Source organism: Phalacrocorax carbo, chromosome 13 (assembly GCF_963921805.1).
Source record: "Phalacrocorax carbo chromosome 13, bPhaCar2.1, whole genome shotgun sequence".
NCBI classification, from domain to species: Eukaryota; Metazoa; Chordata; class Aves; order Suliformes; family Phalacrocoracidae; genus Phalacrocorax; species Phalacrocorax carbo.
Window position 1 is genome coordinate 3,201,982 of NC_087525.1, and position 19,767 is coordinate 3,221,748.

Here is a 19,767-nt window from a genome sequence, read left to right on the forward strand (position 1 = left end):
CTAACTAAATCAAAGTCCATCAGCTTGTCCTCTCCTTCCACCAAGAAACATCAGACAATCAAACAGCAATAAGGATCAGGTTTATTCCATTAATATTTTCATATGTTATCTTTCTGATTATAGCATACCACAGTACCCACAGGGAAGAACTGCATACAATATCCTTTGGGAGATCTTATTCTACAATAAATTCCTTGCAGTGATCTGAAAACTGCTACGGCCTGAGTGCCAGCCTTGAAGGAAGGCATAAGCTTTCAATGATTTTCAACCTGTGAGATGCATATCTCTAGAATTATTTGAACCCTACAGAAACAAACAAGATCTCTAGATATTTATACTCCATGCAAATATGCAGCACAAATGTAAACAAATATACATATAGGTGTGTGTATATATATGTATGTAAACAGAGCATGTGCATGTGGTTACACCAACGGAACATGACAGCTAAATTAACACTAATTCTCAGATTATCTTCAGTTGGACAAATACACTTGGACTAAGCAGTTTATTGTGCAGTGGTAATAACCGCCTATGTCGCATTGGCTTGTGTCACTGCTTATTCCATCAGGAACTGACTTCTTAATCGCCTAATCTCCGGAGATGGCTTCAGGTCTGAAGTTTAAACTTTTATGTTGTGTGTAATAAACAGTGTCATTCAAAGGAAACCCAGGAAATTTCTTCATGATAGGCCAGGTCACAGCGAGCACAATTACCTTCAGTTAACACACAGTCTGTATCTTTCCACAATAGTTTCCTTATGCTAAATACAGCCACGCTTCTGTTGGCAAAATCAGGTAAATAATCTTCCCTCCTAAAGCAACAGTATCATTACAAGGTAACAGAAGCAATAATTGTTCTTAATAATTTAGATATTATACAGGAGACTGTCAAACTTCAGAGCTATTGGCATCTGATCTCTTTTCATGCAGTATGACATGCTAACTGCATTATTTAAAAACCACAGCTGCCTAAATAAAAGTAGGATCTTGAATATTCCCTCCTGGTACAGATTATTTTACATATGCAAAGCAGCATATTGTCAAATCAAGTCATCCACAGGTGCATATTTTTTTAAACTAAGAAAGACCTGCTTTTCTCTCCTGTGCAACTCAGGAAGAAGCTGGGGACTTAAACTGAAAAGGAGGAAACCAAGTTATTGTGATTCAGTCAGAATCCAACCAGTTGCGACTGGATAACCGTTGATAATTTTCACCTGTCTGAAAGAGAAAACAATCCTGGAAATATCTGAAAGATGAAATCTCGTAATGCCACTTTATCTGGTTATACCGGACTCTTTCTGCATGATACAGCACGTTTTCTTAGAGAAAAGATAAAACAGTTTATTCCACATAGACAAAAGAAAAATGACCAAAAATATTCCCAACCCCTGAAGGGAGTCCACTAAATGTTCTCTTTCCAAATGAAGCACATTAGAAACAAGGTACAGCTGACAGCATTTTGCTGATCCCATGACTTTGGGTTGGGCAGCACTGGTCACCTGCTCCTTCACCGCCCCTCCTTTTTTCTGAAGCACGTTTTTATTATGTTCTTATATTGTCCAAGGAAGCCATAAGGAGAGTCCACTAAATAAATTTGCTTGATAAATTTATACAAGATTTGAATGTTTAATGTAACTGCCAGAAGATTTTGGAGTGCTAGGAGAATTAATCTTACAACTCATTACATTTATTGATTCAAATCAAGGTTCCGGACGTCAGCATAGGTGCCATTGCTAAGAAATAAGAAGTTTCCAGGAAATCTGGACGCAAATCTAAAGTCATTGCCAGCTTGGGGGGGGACGGGGAGGGAAGAAAAATAGAGGTGTGCAATCTATATGCCAGTAAATGCAGTACTAATGGATTATCACCCACTCTATCGGATGCTTTCTCCAATACAGGATTTTATAACCAAATAAAGAAGAAACTACATTCCTCAAACCTGTAAAAGGGCCGGTGTTCATACCAGATTTTTCTCTTAAAATACTTTTTGAATGAAATTAGGAATTAAAGAAGAAAGGAGCTTCCATATCCAAAGGCTAGGTTTTGTTTGTTTGATTGTTTTTTTTTTTAAATTAGAACTTAAAACTGGCTGAAGGTGGAAGTTGAACAGTCATCTCCAGCCACAAGATTATTCTATGCTAAATAAGGAGGAAGAGTCTAATTTTGCTGATACTTCTACCCTCAAGTATAAGAGATGGCTTTTATTTTGGGGATGGAAGAAAACACTGTGAGTTTTGGAATTCATTTACTACATTTGGTAGAGTGGGTCAGAGATTAAAAAAGCATCTGGGAAAGGAAGAAAAATAATGGAAGTAATTTTATGCAAAATAGCCATCGAAGTATCCACTTTACAATGAGGACCACTCCACAGCTGAACCAGGATCTGGAGCTGTGGCGAGCCCTGCTCAGACACAAATTTTATGGAAGCGTTACCTGAGGAGAAAACCAGAATGTGGAGCGTAAAGGTGGGGCCTGTCCTGCAGTAAACAAGTTGCTACATAGAAATGAAGTAACAGGAAATTTTTGCCCCCATAGTTTGCATCTATAATCAGGAAGAGAGTGAGAGAAGATAAAGGAGAGCGACTGAGAGAGCTCTCGCAGTACCCATGAAGGCAACGGTGGTCTAAAAATCAACCAAACAGCAACCATGGGTCATCAAGTACCCTGCGTTAAGTGCGTTTCCATATTTCTGCCGTCACAACAATTGAAAGCTATAAGAGCTAAGTCACACTAGAAATGATAGGGCAGTAACGCCCCCGAGCAGGCACAAAGATTTCCCACCAACCAAATAGGAGCCTGATGCACCCACAAAAGATTATAGCTTGAAACGTGTTGAACTGCAATATAAATGTGGATGTAAAGAACAGGGATTCCGTGTGACAGAGCTTTACCTAAGGAATTCAGAAGTGTGAAAATATAGTTATTTTGTTTAGCGTAACTCCCATTACAAACCTCCACTCTGACTGAAGTGCTACCCACAAGTAATGCTAACACTACCCACAATCCATCCAGCGTTTGAAAAGGGTATGGCTGAGTATGGCATAGGAAAACCGTTTTATTTACATGGCTGAAAAATAGCATCAAGAGCAAATTTATAAGTAGCATATTAATTATAATTATGCTCCATTTTAGGGATTAACATAATTGCTTTTAACCTTTTTGGCGTTTTGTTTTTTTTTTTTTTTTGGTATAAACTCTGTAAGGATACACCACAAAACACTCGGAAAAAGAGTTTGCTGCAACTCTCAATTTCTGAAGTATCATTTTCACTTGCACTAGTGTGCTAATAAGTAAGAGCCGTACCAACAGTAGGTCTACCTGAAAGACCTTTTTGGAACACCTGTGATGTAACCTAGAAGTTCTGGCACTAAAAATATCATGATGAAAACATCATAAAAACTAAACAAAGTTAACAGAATCACCATACATTCTGCAAGGAATGCACAGGAGAAGAAAAAAAAAATAATCAGAGAGATTTCATACAGATATGGACTTGCCATGACATCTGAAACCATCTTATTTAGGAAGCATCTTGTATGGAGGGAAAATTAAATATAGGTATTAATCACAACAAAAAAACAAACAGAAGGAAAGGAGTTAGAAATATCACTCTAAATCCATCTTGGATTTGATTCCTTGGGGTTTGTTAAACCTTCCTCCAGTTATAGTCCTTCAATCTTCAGAAACACATACCATACCCGCAAATCCCTTCGCTTTTCCCTAACAAACATAATCCAACAACAGACAACCTTCACCTTTTCACCCCACGAAGACACAGCACGAACGCCTCTGAATTGCCTCTCGAAGGCAGACCTGAGCGAGTCCCGAGCGCCCTCAGCTTTCTGCAGCGGGCGCAGGCCGACCTCGCAGCACCGGGCCTGCAGCGCTGCAACCGCACCAGAAAACGCCGGCCCAGGAGAGCGCACCCGCCGCGGCCCAGCCGCCAGCAGCACGCCCGCACGCCGCGCCGCCTCAGGCCTGCGGAGACCTCCTCTCCCACCCTGCATTCCATAGAAATAAAAGGCAGCAGGTGCCCTAGACTCTAGGAGTTCCTCTCTCCAAGCCTCCAAAAATGAAATACAAAGGCAGATTCACCACATGCACAGGGTTTGGGGCTTTCTACTGCATTCTTCAGCACTGAATGAAGAGAGACTCACCTTTAAATACAGAAATATTCATCCCAAAGCAGACTGAAAATACAAATAGCTGAAATGACTTAAAAGTCACCAAAATTCTATTGCGGAACTGGTTAGGAAGTTGGGGTGACAAACAGGAAGGTTTTTCATTGGTTGTTGTGTTTTGGTTTGGAGCTGGATCAAGGAGGAGAAGGTGCTCTTAACATTTGAGGTTAAGAGAATGAAAAGCAATTTTTATATTTAAAAAGAAAAAAAAAGGAAGCAAAAGGCCTACAGAACAAAAAGGGGACTGCCACCCTTAGGTCATCCACATAGTAATGACAGAAGGGAAGTGATAAAAATCTGTAATTTATGCAGAAGGATACGCCTGGTAGGAGAGTATTTCTGGAATCTCATGCCTGTGCTCTCAGGTGGCAGCTGTGGACCAAGATCATCCCAATAAAATGGTCCAAGTCTTGTTGGTACCGACCACACTGCTTACAAATGCAAAATCTGGAAAGTGCAGTCCCAGCTCCTAAAGCACATTTGTGAAGACTAGAGCATTTCCCTTGACACCCTGGGTTTGATTTTCTGCATAGATGTGTTATTTATAATTTACAAATAGAGACAGAAGAAGACAGAACACTATCCACTGAGTAACAAATGGAGAAACTGGTGAGAAAAGAATTTATCAAAAAAAATTATATTTTTTTTATTTTAAAACTTATTTTAAACCTGAGAGTCGTGACCAATCCAATCCAGTGGAACAATTGGGAAATTTCACTGTACTTTAAGAAGCAAATATGTAGAACAAAAGCTCACTAGAACAACCTTCTCTTTGCCTCAATCAAGAACAATGTCTTGAATTGGTTGGGACGGTTCATATTTTAAGGTACATCGATACTTACTACGGCTTAACAGAATAGGTAATTTCAAGCTTCCCTATTCTGAATGCTCTGCTTATAAGAGAAAAACCAAAACAAAAAAACAACTTAATGCTAAAAAGGAAAACCTAAATAACTGGTCAGAATTCTTTGAGGTTTGTAATATTGCCCAACAAATATAGCCTTTATATAGTTTTAATCCTAGTTAGTCTTTACAAAACTAAGTAAAATGTGAAGTAGTAATAAAGATCAGCCTCGAGTTTGAGTTTTGTTTCCTGTGTCGCCACCTGACTTTGCAAATGAATGTTAGAGACGTGCTGCTAAAATAGCAACATAAAAAGTAGCCAGAAACTGTTTAACTAGGTCGATGTTTCCTACACAGAAATAAAGACATTTACTGCCTAAATAATACCTACCATATTTCCCTATTAGACAACAGAATCAACTTGTTAAATTTCATATTCAAGCTTTCAGTAGTTAGCGACGCTGAGAAGGTGTTGCAGCTCTACTCCTGCCACAAACCAATCAGAGTTAACTACTAACAGACTGTTCGACCACCTTTTGGAACTGAAAGCACATGCACAATCATAAACGCATCCGTGGTATTTTTCTTGTCTATAACCTAGACCTAATAGGCTTGCAGGACAAACCTTAGCAGGAAGAATAACAACAAACAGAGAAAGTGTGCTAAAAGTTTACTTAAAATGTAAACAAAACAAACGAACAACCACAAAAAAATCATCTTTGAGTTGTCATTTGTATATATTTAGATATCGCACAGAGAATCAATAGTACGAAAGTTAATTAATCAGCTTTACTGCCAAGGGAAATAGATGTGAATATAGTAATCTTATGCACTGGAATTAATTACACCAAGTTTTAGATGATACCACAAATAAAGCTCAGGTCGCACTACTGAGATGAGCAAGAACACAAACCATAAATCTCTTCTAACGTTTAATAATGCACATTCCCCACAGAGCAGCGTTAGCAGCCTTTCAGGCAACCCCAGATGAGCAAATACTTAAATGTCACACTTTTAAAATTACTTAACATGAAACACCTACCTTTTGTCAGGTGTTCCAGGAAAAGGTTATTTTACCAGTGAAATGCAGATTTAGGTCAACATTCCAGAATGGTGCCATCACTTGATTTCTACCTGGCATGCTCCTCTGCCCTTTTTCCTCTCCCCTTCAACATGCTATGACTTCCACCACCAGATACTTCCCATTTAAAACATAACAAGAGGAACACTCTTGCTAATGCACACAAGACAATTCACACTGTCTTCCTAATGGTTTCTCTGTCTGAGTATATCCTTACTGGGTCCTTCCTCCTCACCTCTAATTGCCAGCTGTGATTTTATACACCACAATTTAAACCACATTAACAATGCTTTCTATCAACTTCAAACACGTAAGAAAAGGCCAGAAGGGAACGCTGCTGTCATCTGTTTGGACATCCCCTGAAAACCACAGTTAAGAATGTCATAGCTAGCCCCATGGTGGTATTTGGGGAATTCTATATAGTTTCAATTTAAAAGCACCAAGTAATAGGCTTTTCGATCTCATCTTCAAGCTATTTTCCCAATCCTTATACTTACTCTCTGTTTCTATTCTGCATTTCTCTGATTTCAGCCTCCTACCAAGGATCATGTTGTGCTCCTTTCTGTCATTCCGGTCTTCCTCCAGTTTTGCAACATTTTATTCAGTCCCTGCACCTCTCCAGTTCTCTTCACTAAGCTGTCAGGGAAGAGTCATCTCCTTGGAAATATTTGATTACCAGAACTGCCCTATAAACAAGTTTCAAGTAAAGCGAGCAAACTAAAGCAAATTAACACGCATGCTTCCTGAGATAACTTTCATAAAGATATGCACTAAAGACAATTCACCATTGTCTTCCCTGAATCTAACAGATAAAGCAAAAATGAAAGAAAAAACCCACGCGAAATCTCACCTTTCAATCTTGGATGGATACGGCTTCCAATACAAACTCCAGCGGAATATACTATATCCCTTCTGCTTCTCTGAGCAATCTTCTTCTGAGACTTCCTCGCTTCTGGCTTGCTAACTGGACCTTGTTTGACGTATGTGCGGAAGAACCCGATGCATTATCCACAGAGCAGCTCACTCCCTTTGCTGCCTCTCCGCAGTATTCAGCATGTTAGTTGTAGTGCTGAAGCTGGTAAGAAGCCCATGCATCAGCTCTGTGAAAGAGAAAGTCAGAATAAGCCAGGGCACATGGACGAAGCAGAGGGCGGTCAGCTTCGCAGCTCCCACTCACGCTGCTGGAGCAAGAATAGAAGATGGAAAGCTGGAATGATCAAGCAGAGCTGTCTGAAGAAGTAAGACAATCCATGAATTCAGGTCATTACCAAAAACCATTTCAAAAGCATGAAAACCTTCAGAGAGGAAATAAAAATCAGACAACAAAACAAGATCTGGTATCAGATCAGCCACTGTACAGGCTAAGTTGGATGCCGAGCAGCTGCTCAGCACAGAGCTTGTTAACCTGAGGGATTCCAAGGGAAGTGCCTTGCAAAGCGATCAATACTCTACAGATCAAATAAAGGACGTTGTCTAGAAAGAGAAGACTTTTGGTTGGGGGAGAATGGGGACATTTCAGACTGGCAGTAAGCTGTTACGACAATCCTTGCAATTCTTCTAGAAGGAGATCTGCTCGGCGCACTGTTTTTCAGATGTGGAAAAAAAACCCCAAAACTATTACTACTTGTCATTAATTACAGCGTAAACCCCTGTGTTTCTTCAGTAAACCTCAACTGATAGTAAACAGATGTCCAACACCATACATCAGAACACAGAAAACACAACGGGAACATTTCTTGTATATTCTCATCAGAACAAAAGTGCACTTTAAATAGAATAAAGATCATTTTGTGGAGACATATCAAAAGTACTCAAGAAAATAGAAAGTGCAAGACTTGTTCTGTTTAAATATTATTCTTTTTTAATGAATCCGGTAATAAACATATAAAAATTATCAGTTAAAATTTCTTAGAAATATCTGAAAAATATGCACCTTGAAATAGTAATAGCTTCATCCAGGAAAAACCAAGGGAAGCATACTTTAATCCATATTTAACATCTAATTAATGCAGAGCCGATGATTCCTGCGGAGCCGCAGTGCTGCACCCACACGCCACAGGCAAAGGGCAGTGTGGTGCACATCCGCAGCCTCGGCAGCCAAAACCGGGTAAGTTTGTGCCACACTTCCAAACCACCAGACGTGATAACAGCAAAGTCAAGGCAGAATTAACACATACCCAGCCTGTCAAGTGAGGCTAATCACATCTGCACATTATGTGGTCTGCAGGTGAAGAACGCGTACAGAGTACGCGGAACCGATAGTTATCCCAACTTGCAATTTCTTTTATAGAACACCATCAGGTGAGCGCTGTTTCTTTCCGTAGCAGGACACTATGACGAGAGGCACCGCTCAGGCAGCCAGCAGCAGCCCCTTCCCAGGACACTACACTCACAGGTTCTGCAAGCCTGGGGAGCTGCAGCGGGCACGGAAGCCTTCAGCGGAGCAGCAGAGAGCAGCTCTGCAAACAAATGCAGAAGCAGAACAGGAACTGGGCCAATGAGATTTTTCTTTCAATCACTTTTTCTTAATGAAAAAAAAAAATTGATTTGCAACACTCTTTTCATAGATAAGTGGGAAAGAGCCCTACTCTAAATGGGCTGAGAAAAAGAACTGTGCGATGCTATGGCTGAAAACCTTAGAAACACAATCTAAAATGAGGTTTGCTGGTAGGGAAGAAGGATAGAACAGTAGCGCTCCCTTTAACCACGCAGGAAATCATGCCTGAAACAAGTATACAGCTTCCAAATTACTTTAGATCCATAAATATGCTAAATCTGCTATAAACCTTCAGTAGACACTCAGGAATTAGGTCTTTAATTCCTTGTCATAGGGATGAGTTAAGACGCTTGTTTACTGAGCTGGTGTTGAAGAATAATAATCCCCACTTGTTTGATGCAAAGAAAACTGGAGCCACTTGAATAACACACAATATCCCTCAACCGCTGTTTATATGTTTAAAATTCTCATAATCATGAAGTTCAACAACAGTTCACGAGAAAACTGATCCTACTCCTGAATATATTCAGCAGCATGTAATACAACTTTTCTAAAGCTTAAACTAAATTACACACACAAAGATACAGCAAAAGAACATTTAAGAAGTGAACTCTCACAGCCAAGGGGTTGGAAACATCAGATTTATATTACTGGAGCACTCTTAATTCACCTCTGATGTACTTTTTTTTTATGAAGCCATCTGGAATCATGTTCCTTCACTCCAGAAGGATCCTGCCTTAGGCTTAATACCAAAGGGGGAAGAATAAAAGCAACGGTACATCCAGAACTTCTGAGCTTGAATGTCTAACTTCAAAAAATTCTTTGATGCTAGCCTTTGTACAAAACGCGCACGTACATATACAGCCGTGTATCACCTCTGTGTCAAATGTTTCACAGTTCAAAGAGAAAGATTCTCTCCCCAAAAAAAGGCCGACTCTCCAAGACTCACTTTCCATCAAAAATATTCACCAATATCCTCCTCTGGTTATCAGTGCTATGAAAAAGAAACACCACCACAAATTGCACAGAGCCTTTTCTCCAGACAAGTGACATTTAGCCCACTGTTCCTTCACATCTCTGGCAATCTTCCACTGCTCAAGTGTGCTAACATTAATAAAAGATTTTAGGGTGAGTAAGAACTCTTAGAAATATGTCAAGGACTGGGGAGAAAAGCAGTATTTGAAAGGAAAATCCATTAAAAAATGGAAAACACGATCAAGTCAGTTATCATTCTCAAATTGCAGGACTACCAGACTAAGTTATTAAATTGGCGTCTAAGAAGAAAAAACAAAAAGGGAAAGAATTAGGAGAAACACAGACCTTCCCAGTATTTTTCACGACACAAAGTATCTGAAAGTCTCCTTTAATTCACCCAACATATTAAAAAAGTGAGAAAGTTAATTACTTTTTCCAGGAACACTGGATTCTGGGCATTTTCCCTATTTAAATCCACAAGGAGACATATTTTTGTGTGTGTATGCATGAGTGAGAGGGAGGAAAGAAAGGATGTAACATTAAGGTGTTAGTTCAAAAAAAATTATCTTCTTCCCTACTTTCACCCACCAGACCTCCCCTCCTGATCCATCTCCTCTACCTGTAGGCCCAACGGTGTTGGTTCAGCCACGAAGTGGTCAAGAAAGGCCTTGAACACTTGCCATAGTGCACGAAATTTGGGGAATTTGAACAGGAGGAAAAACGAAGAAGAGCAGCCTACCAAGACCAAAAGTTCAAGAGTTTTCAGAAGAGCAGTCGCTGAGTTTTCACATCAGTAAAGAGGAGAAAGACACTAGAAGCTCACCTTCCACAAGGAGAGGTGTGGCACGGCTGTAGGACAACCACAACTACAAAAGGGCTCACATTCTGCTTCCCAGTTGGCATAAATGCAACAGCTATTTGACTGCACATCTGACGAGTATTTGCTATCTCATTTTAATCATTTTTACTAGCAGTAACTCGTTAGCTCATTTAACACAGTACCGGGTTCTCTAATACAGCAGCAGTCTATAAAAGACAGAGAACCTAAAAGCATCTGGGTACCTTGTAATCCCAGCAAAACTTAAATCTAAGACTGACTCTATAACCACCAGCACTACAGACTCTACCAGTGCCCTGGGCAGAAGGGACGCGACGACATCCAACTCATGTCTCTTTGGAGGAAACACTGATGATCTCTCAGTCTTACAGAAACTTTTAGATCCATCTGCTCAGCTTCCCAGGGATCTCAGCAGAAAGATTCTCACATAATCAACTAAACCCACATGGTGTGAGCTTAAAGAAAACACTAAATACTGCTATGGGACTAAGATGCAAATTGCAGTGTCAGATCCTTTTATATTTCCATCAAATACACATCCAGGATATAAAGGCCTTCAGTTAATTACTAAGGACTGAAATAATCTGAAGTATCAGAGAAATCAAAGACGGCGCCACTCTTCCTAAAAGGCAGAAATTAAAAAAAAAAAAAATCACCTCACAGCACTTAAAAATGCCTGTGCTTAACTTAAGCACTTTAAACATTGCAGAGCGGGCCTCCCAAATCATAAACTAATTGATGCTAATGAACGGGAAATACATGGGTTCAGGTGTAGTTGGACAGAATCACAGAATCAGAATCACAGATTTGTTAAGGTTGGAAAAGACCCTTAAGATCATCGAGTCCAACCGCTAACCTATCACTGCCAGTAAATATAGTACAGAATGCTTCCTTACACACATTAACATTTCACATATTATTAATCAGAATCATTCTTAACTAGTGCTTACATTAAAAAACTACTACATACATTGAAAATTGTCTGAAAGCAAAATACAACTCTAAAATTCAAGGATGGGGATTGCCAAGGTTCATCTATCAGCATGTTTCCTAACAACTGGCTACAGGTATATGAAGAAATGTAGTCCAAACAGCAGAAGTTATTTTCCTAACATGAAGTTAACTATTTTAATGCGGATGTTTCCTATTTTGAGCAATTCTTAAGTAAAAGGTTCACAAACATAAATTACAAACCAGCACCCCATACTAGTAGAGACAAATCACCTCATTAAAGCCTGGTGACTTTCCTAGACACAGCTATAACAAAGCTGCAGGCTTCAGTACTTCAGTAACCTTGAACTGATTTATTTTCTCAGGCATCATCAACTGTAAAAAGGACGGAAAGTTTCATAAGGCGACTGCGTGAACCTCATTTGATGAGAAATCCAGCATTGTTTCAACTCAGGAAAACAAAGTGTTATGGAATGATTTAGGGAGAACAGAACAAACTATTGCCATTCTGCGCAGAAATATATGTTAATACGAAAAATAAACAAAGCCTGTAACTTTAAGGCGGACCCATCCAGACATTCCCTTAAGTCAGCCTCCCACAGGTGTGTGAAAGATACATGAATACATGCAAAAAATCCCAAACCTGATGAGAACAACTAGGCTAATTAATTATTCAATAAGAGAAAGATCAAAGTAAACAGGGAAGGAGCAAGAGATGTAAATAAAGTCATTGCCAACACTCTGCCCAGTCCCTGCATCTTCCCAGGTACATCCTTTTTTCTGTGCAAACTCATGACCTGCAGACAGCAAACTCTGCCCACTGATCTCTAGCCCTCGGGAAGCTCTCACGCTTTCTCCCTCGGTTTGCAGACGGCTGGCTTCACTAAGTGAAAAGGAGAAGAAGTGGGGCCCCTCCTGATGCCAAGACGCATGCCTTATTTCCAGCGGAGAGTCAGCCCAGCCCTAGGAAGTATCCTTTAGGGTAGCGTGATTTAGGAAGGGTATGAAAGGTGGAGACTGAACAGATTTACACCGGGAGCTCTGAAGAGCTCTTCAGTTTGTGCTCAAACACAAAGGTCTGAAGCCCGAGCTCCTGACCAAGCCTCAGCTGAAGCTTGAAAGTGCAGCCCGGCTCCCCATGACGTGATGCTAGCATTGGCAGTGCAGGTGTGAAGAGGGAAGAAAGTAATACACGTGGGCACAGGATCAAAAGGAGAGCCTGGGTGACAGTATCCATATCCAAAAGAGTAGCAGCCACACACACACACAAAAAACCAAACAACCACCCCAAACAAACAAACAAACCCACCAAACATTTTGAAGGAGCAGAGTTTTCTGACTCAGTTCTTATACCTCCTATTTGTTCTCCCCTTCGGGTACATGTTCTGGCAAGAAATCTTCCTCCCAGAATGCTGCATCTCGTTACTAATACATCTACTTCATGCCAAGTCTTTCTTCATCCTAACGTAACATTCTTCATTAACAGAAGAATGCCAAATGCTCTATTTTTCATCAGAGTTGGGCCAAATCTGCATACCTGAATTCTTAATTAACATTATTCACTTATACTAACTGCAGATTCTGCCATGATATAGGCTTCTTCATCAATACCGCACCACAGACATTTAACTCCCCAAAGAATTCAAAAAGGGATATACCTATTTGATTTATGTTTGACTCACAGTACCATTCAGTGCAACTATAGCAATGGTGAGCTGAATGTATTAAAAAACCTATACATATATCCAACCATAGCTACATTTTCCAGTCGATACAGCTAAAATAGTTAGCTAGGACTAGTATACTTTGAAATAATCTTGTTAATTGCCAAAATGGAGATGATGTTGAACTGGGGGTTGCAGAAAGGGAGCAGCTAATGCAGTAAAGGCCAGCTAGTGGCACCTGAGATTGGGCAAATCCATTATGTTATTTCTTTCATTTTAACTCCAAGTCTTGAGCCAAGTTTTGTAACTGCAGCTACGATCTACTCCCTGAAGCAAAATGCTGCTCACAGGCCTGCTACGCATAGGAATTGTCTTTCTGACTTCCACGCTTCTAAGAGCAAATATTACTGGCAAAATTTTCATCAGGAAGATTCTGAAATTCCTCAAAGCACTTCTTATATTCTGAAGCTACGTATGTGAGGTAATGGAGACAACTGTGGCCCTAGCAGAGATTTGAAAACCAGGCCTAGACTTTAAGCTTTTGAAGGTATCTTTGAAAATTAATGTTTTCTTAATTGCACAACCAAAAGACATCCTCAGACAAAACAGCAGTACTAAAAAAAGCAAAATAGAAAGAAAAAGAAAAGAACACAGTGGATATCAGGAAGACGTGGACAAAGCTCCCTAACATCAGCCTGGCCATCTGGCTTGAACTATGGGATGCACATAAGAGGTAGGCTGGCACTTAATTCCACCTCTCACCACCAGTCTCTTCCAATACCACCGAGACAAATACAAAAATACGGTGTATTGAAATAAATAATCTGTAGCAATATTAAAAACATATAGCGTTGTCACATTGCCTTGAGGCAGGTGTTAAATCAGACCACAATGATCCCATGAGCTGATGTATTTAAAAAGTCTTTAAGCGATGTAGAAAGCTTTCCACAGTCCACCGTTTTCAGGATCTGCAGACCAGTTCCTGTGTCTTTGTGTGTAATCGGATATGTTAGAAAAAAGTTAAATGCCCTGCGTCTGTTTAATGTGAACTGCCACAGACGCGTCCTTCAGACAGAGCAGATAATGCCGCTATCATTTATTCCATAAACTTATCAAGGTCTTCATGGTCTTTAAATGTTTAATGACAGCGCTTTTGCTCTAGACTAGTAAGGTACAGTTTAAAAATTACCAACTCCAGTCAGCCTATTAACTTATTTAAAGCAGGGGCAAAAGATTTTCAGTTGTAACTGGTTTGCAACACATTCTAAATTTCCATGCCTGCTTGTATTTTAGTCTCAGTCCACTGTACAACACTGGGTTTATGTTTAAAAATTTAAGAAACTTCTCTGAAGAATCCTGAGATGCCGAACAGGAGAAGCTTGGAGATACTGATGAGGAAAGCTGAGTCCATACACCCATTTTACAGACTAACTCAAAGCAAGAGCTGTGAAGCTGCGTAGACTTGCGATGCGGCATAACCAGCTGGCTTCTCCTCCTGCCACTCATCAGAATTGCTTCCTGAGAACCATGTATTAGACACTCCACAGATTTTCCGCTTCACAGATACCAACAAGTTACAGTGTTTCCAAAGAGCACACACAGAGACATGGGATGGCTTATCTACATAAATATATATATCTGATTGTTTTGTTATGCTACATGACCATCTGATAAAACCTCAAGACAAGTAAAAAGAAAGTTTTAAAGAACTGCTTGAAATGCACCACAAGTATATTCAGTATTTTCTCTGGTTGACTTGTTAAATGTATCGCCTGACAGATTCTCTGTTCCATGTATTACACAAAACAGCTGAAGTTTCTATGGAAATCTAGAAGTTGGGCTCCACAATTTTTATTGTATTATACTTGAATTTTAACTTTAACATTTTAGTATGTTTTCTAATTCTAATTTAGTTAAGAAAAAAAGAGTTTGAACTGGAGCCATTATGAAAATAGAAGTAAATCACATTTCAGAACAAACCAAACCCCAAGATATTTAACCTCCTGCAAGCTCACATACAGGTGTCTATACCACCTTTCAGTACTGAAAATTTTCATCCAAGTTGCAATGAATCAAAATAAATATTGGAGTTTCCTGCAGGAAGATGTTTTTCCCCCCCATCAAGAAATTCTGCACAAAGTTGGAAGGTTCTAAGTTTAGCAGACAGTGCTAACAACTAAGCAAAATATTAACGATTAAGAAGTATCTTCCTACACTTACTCCAAAGAACAACGGGTACTACGTAATCTCCCATCTCTCAGCAGGGTCGGTGACGGCTGGGAAGCAGAGCAGAGGCACCGCAGGTGCCAAGTAGGGAAAACTGAGGATGTTGCACCGCTGTACAAGGCCGGTTCTCTTTACTCTGACAGTTGTTCACCTTCCGCACTTTTGACTCAGAGCAACAACTGAAGGTGGGAGCTGTTTAAAGAACCAAACCTATCTATTAGTCCAAGTGCCTGGTTTCTCCTATACATTCTTGGCAATACTTGTGTTTAGCCAGATCATGAACACTTCTAAGTCAGCTGGGTGCAAAGAAACAGTTTCCATGATCTTTAACTTGGATTTTACTGATAAGACTTTTCTGTAAGCAATAATAAAAATAAAGATTATTGAAATCACCCTTATTCATGAGTGGAAACAGAGTTTCTCAATAGTTCCAACGGTACCAGCAATTACTATATTCACTATTGAGTCTATTCACCAGGTTGAGAGAATCTAAAAATATACCAGGGCTAAGAATGATGATTACTCTGTCTGCTGCACAGACAGCTTATCTGCTCACTGTCTTCAGGGAATCCTCTGTCTGGTGCCTCCACATTTCAGATTCAAAAAGAGATTTCAAATAATTTTCTGGCATTACTCCAGTTTTTACTCTGACTAAGTCAATTCTGTAGAGAAATGCCAGATTTCATATAGCTTCTGAGTGGGTGGGATTGACAGCACTTTCCTAAGGCCCCGCCCTCTCCCTGCTTTTATTACCAATCATTTTTATACATATTTCCCTAATAAGATTTGATTTTGTAAACATATTCAGTGGACTTATAATACAGCTACTCTTTCTGGAAATGTCAGTACTTCAAAAGTGATTCTTAATGTAGCTTTCATAGGATATTGACAAATAGCCAAGTAAATTTATTCTTTGTATCTAAATGCCAGTTTAGGTATAAAAAATTAAGCATAATAAATAGTAGTAATGTGTGCACTGTACACCTAATGTGATGACTTGGATAAGAAACAAAATTAAATCTCTTTCATATGAGACTATGTATCTAACAGTGGAGGATGTCAATGGGCACTCTATAAATGGAAATGTATATTACCAATAAAAATAATTTTACAATACCCTTTTTTTGTAATCATAAAGCCTAAAAACATGATGAAATCAAGACATATTTGAGTTTAAAATAGAATAAACCAGAAGCTATTATATCCCTAGCATACCAGCTATTTTAATGGAATCATAATCACTAAATAGAAATTTATCTTACATCAATAATATAAAAACTCTTCTTGAGCCAGACAGTTTTCAGCAACTCTGTCTGAGTCCCTCCGCAAAAGTCAACAATGAATCCATTTATGGAAACAGAAAAAATATTGGAGGAAAGAGAGTCTTTGCATGGATAAATAATTGGTTATAAAGATAGGAAACAGAAGGTAGGATTAAATGGTCAGAGTTTTCACAGGGGAGGCAGCTCACCAGGGAAGTCTTGCTGACAGCCAAGCTAGGAGCTGTGCTGCTCCCAATACTCATAATTAATCTGGGAAAAGTGTGTCTGGGAAGGTGACATTCTGTGGATGATACTAAGGCAGTTAAGACAGTAAAGATGAGGACCACCTGCGAAGATCTGCAGATGGACCTTCCATGTTTCAGTGACTGAGCAATCAAAATGATAGATGGAATGCAACAGGAGTAAATGTAGAGTAATGTACCTAGGGAAAAAAATCCTGGCTCTACATACAAAATGATGGGCTCTGTGCTGAATAATAATGTGCAGGAACAATAACGTGGGGCTGCAACTATTACTCTATGAAAAAATTTGCTCGGACTCCTTGACAGTCAAATAAAAAATGAAATAATGATAGAAAGAATAGAAAGTAACGGGAAAAAAAAGTGTTTCTGTTTAAAACACACAGTGCATACTTCTTGTAGGTAATTCTGACTCCCCCACCTCACCTAAAGGATCAGAAGGAGGATCTGGAGAACTACAGGCCAGTGAGCCTGACCTCGGTACCGGGGAAGGTTATGGAGCGGTTCATCTTGAGTGAGCTCAGCAGGCAAGTGCAGGGCAGCCAGGGGATCAGGCCCAGCCAGCACGGCTTCATGAAAGGCAGGTCCTGCCTGACCACCCTGATCTCCTTCTGTGACCGGGTGACCTGGCTGGTGGGTGAGGGAAAGGCTGTGGACACATGAATCTACCTGGACTTTAGTAAAGCCTTTGACAGTGTCTCCCACAGCACCCTCCCAGAGAAGGCGGCGGCTCATGGCTCGGACGGGGGTACTCTTGGCTGGGTAAAAACTGGCTGGCCGAGCCCAGAGAGTTGTGGTGAGCGGAGCTAAATCCAGTTGGTGGCCGGTCATGAGTGTTGTTCCCCAGGGCTCAGTGTTGGGGCCGGTCTTGTTAATATCTTTATCAATGATCTGGATGAGGGGATCAAGTGCGCCCTCAGTAAGTTTGCAGGTGACACAAAGCTGGGTAGGAGTGTTGTTCTGCTCGAGGGTAGGAAGGCTCTGCAGAGGGACCTGGACAGGCTGGATCAATGGGCCGAGGCCAGTTGTGTGAGGTTTAACAAGGCCCAGTGCCGGGCCCTGCCCTTGGGTCACACCAACCCCAGGCAGCGCCCCAGGCCCGGGGCAGAGGGGCTGGGAAGTGCCCGGCGGAGAAGGCCCTGGGGGTGCTGGCTGACAGCCGGCTGGGCATGAGCCAGCAGTGCCCGGGTGGCCAAGGAGGCCACCAGCCCCCGGGCTTGTGTCAGCACTGGGGTGGCCAGCAGGGGCCGGGCAGGGATGGGGCCCCTGTGCTCAAAAAAGGGGCTCAAGGGTTCAAGGAAAGGCAAGAAAGCTGAGACCTTTCAGTCAGGAAAGAGAGATGACTCAGAAGAGGGATGACAGAGGTCTAGAAAATCCAGAGTGAGGTGGAAAGGGTGAAAATCCCAGGCTGGTGCTCACTGTCCCTGTCAGGATCAGAGCTTATGGGGCATTGGACAACGGCTGAAAACAAAGAAAAGGCAGTGTGTTTTCCTACATGGCCTGTAATTAGGCTGGGGAACTTTGTTCAAAGATACCAAGAACAGACTAAGAGGAGACTCAAAAAGTTATATGGGATGAAGATCCTTTGACTGCACCTCTGGCTCCCCAGCTGCCCAACTGTGTGGAGACTGAGAATTTTCTGAGTAAGTTTTATTACGTTTGCTCTAAGCTCATACTGCCACACAGGCACCTGCTCTCAAGTGAAGAACCCTAAAAATGATGGAAAAGCACAAAAATCAAGTAGTATCCAAGAGTAGCAGGGAAGAACCCTCCATCTTGAGCTTAAGATGGTTGTGAGGCAAGTGCAGCATTCAATATGAAATAGGAGTATATGAAAACTGTGAATGGAAGAAGAAAAAAAATAAAGGTAAAAATCATACTCAGCCTTGCAGTTTTCCTTGGTCAGCCTCAACCACTGTAGAGAGCATTAACTGGAGAACTGGTTTGTGACCCCACTGGTGATTTCCACCACCAGCCAGGGTGGCAGGATCCAGTCAAAAGCTCTTGGGACCCAGCAGTGCTCCAGGCTGATGCTGTCTGACTCCTACAAGGCCAAGCCATGCTCATTCATCTCCACCAACTGCTATAGCTGGTTTCCACTCCCAGAACACACACACACACACCCCCCAAACCTTGCTCCAGTCTTACCCAAATGCTGTGTAAACTTCTTTTGGACTGGCATATACCCTCACCCCTTTTGTCAATCAACACAATTCGCAGTTCACATCAGTAATCCCTGGGCCAGAGCACCTTCACCCAAGTTCGCAACAACAGGACGGTACATACATGTAAATACGCCAGCACATGAAAAAGAGGAAGTGCTGAGTACATATGAAAAGGACACAGGTTGTCTCAGGATGTCGGTTCTTCCCTTTCCGGATACGTAGCTCTCAAATCCCAGCATCTAAATTCTACACTCGACTGAGACTGGAGGTCTAAATAATTTGCTGAAGGTTATACTGATAGCTTTGGTAGATACCAGAATCAGACTCCAGCCTTTAGTAGTATTTTAATTGCAAAGTATCATCTCCACAACCAGATAGATTTTTTTTTAGTTCTACTCTACTATAAATAATAAACCTTCCTCTATAACACCCGAAAAGCTCATTATGTGCTCCAGTCAAACCATTCGTAATTATTAAGTCATCTGATGAGGCTTGCCCTTCTGTGTATTTGAACACCTCAGTGTCATAGAAGGTATTAAAGCATTTACAAAATAGATAAATAATTTACTTTCACATCTAAACAGAGTTCACTCTGGTCATCTGCTGCTCCATATTGCATATTATTATATGCAATCACTCACCTAAATTACATGTTATTGCTACTTTCCATACCAATGTCTGAATGGCCAATAATATCAAGTTCTAAGTAGGATTTCTATTTAACAGCAAATATTCTTGTTCGGGCATGAATACCCTGTGCCTGCGTGAACATAGATAACCACAGAATGAAAACTTGTTCCCTGAACGCTTGCTAAAACAAAA

General features: G+C 40.7%; 1 protein-coding gene across 4 annotated transcripts in view; it reads right to left on the minus strand.

Moving 5' to 3' along the window:
* The window catches only part of PCDH15 (protocadherin related 15), an 826,977-nt gene that overhangs the window by 688,208 nt on the left and 119,002 nt on the right, over positions 1–19,767 (minus strand). For all 4 annotated transcript variants that reach the window (XM_064464573.1, XM_064464572.1, XM_064464569.1 and 1 more), the window contains one exon: positions 6,958–7,207. The gene's annotated coding sequence lies outside the window, so the exon portion shown is untranslated. The remainder of the gene's footprint in view (positions 1–6,957; positions 7,208–19,767) is intronic.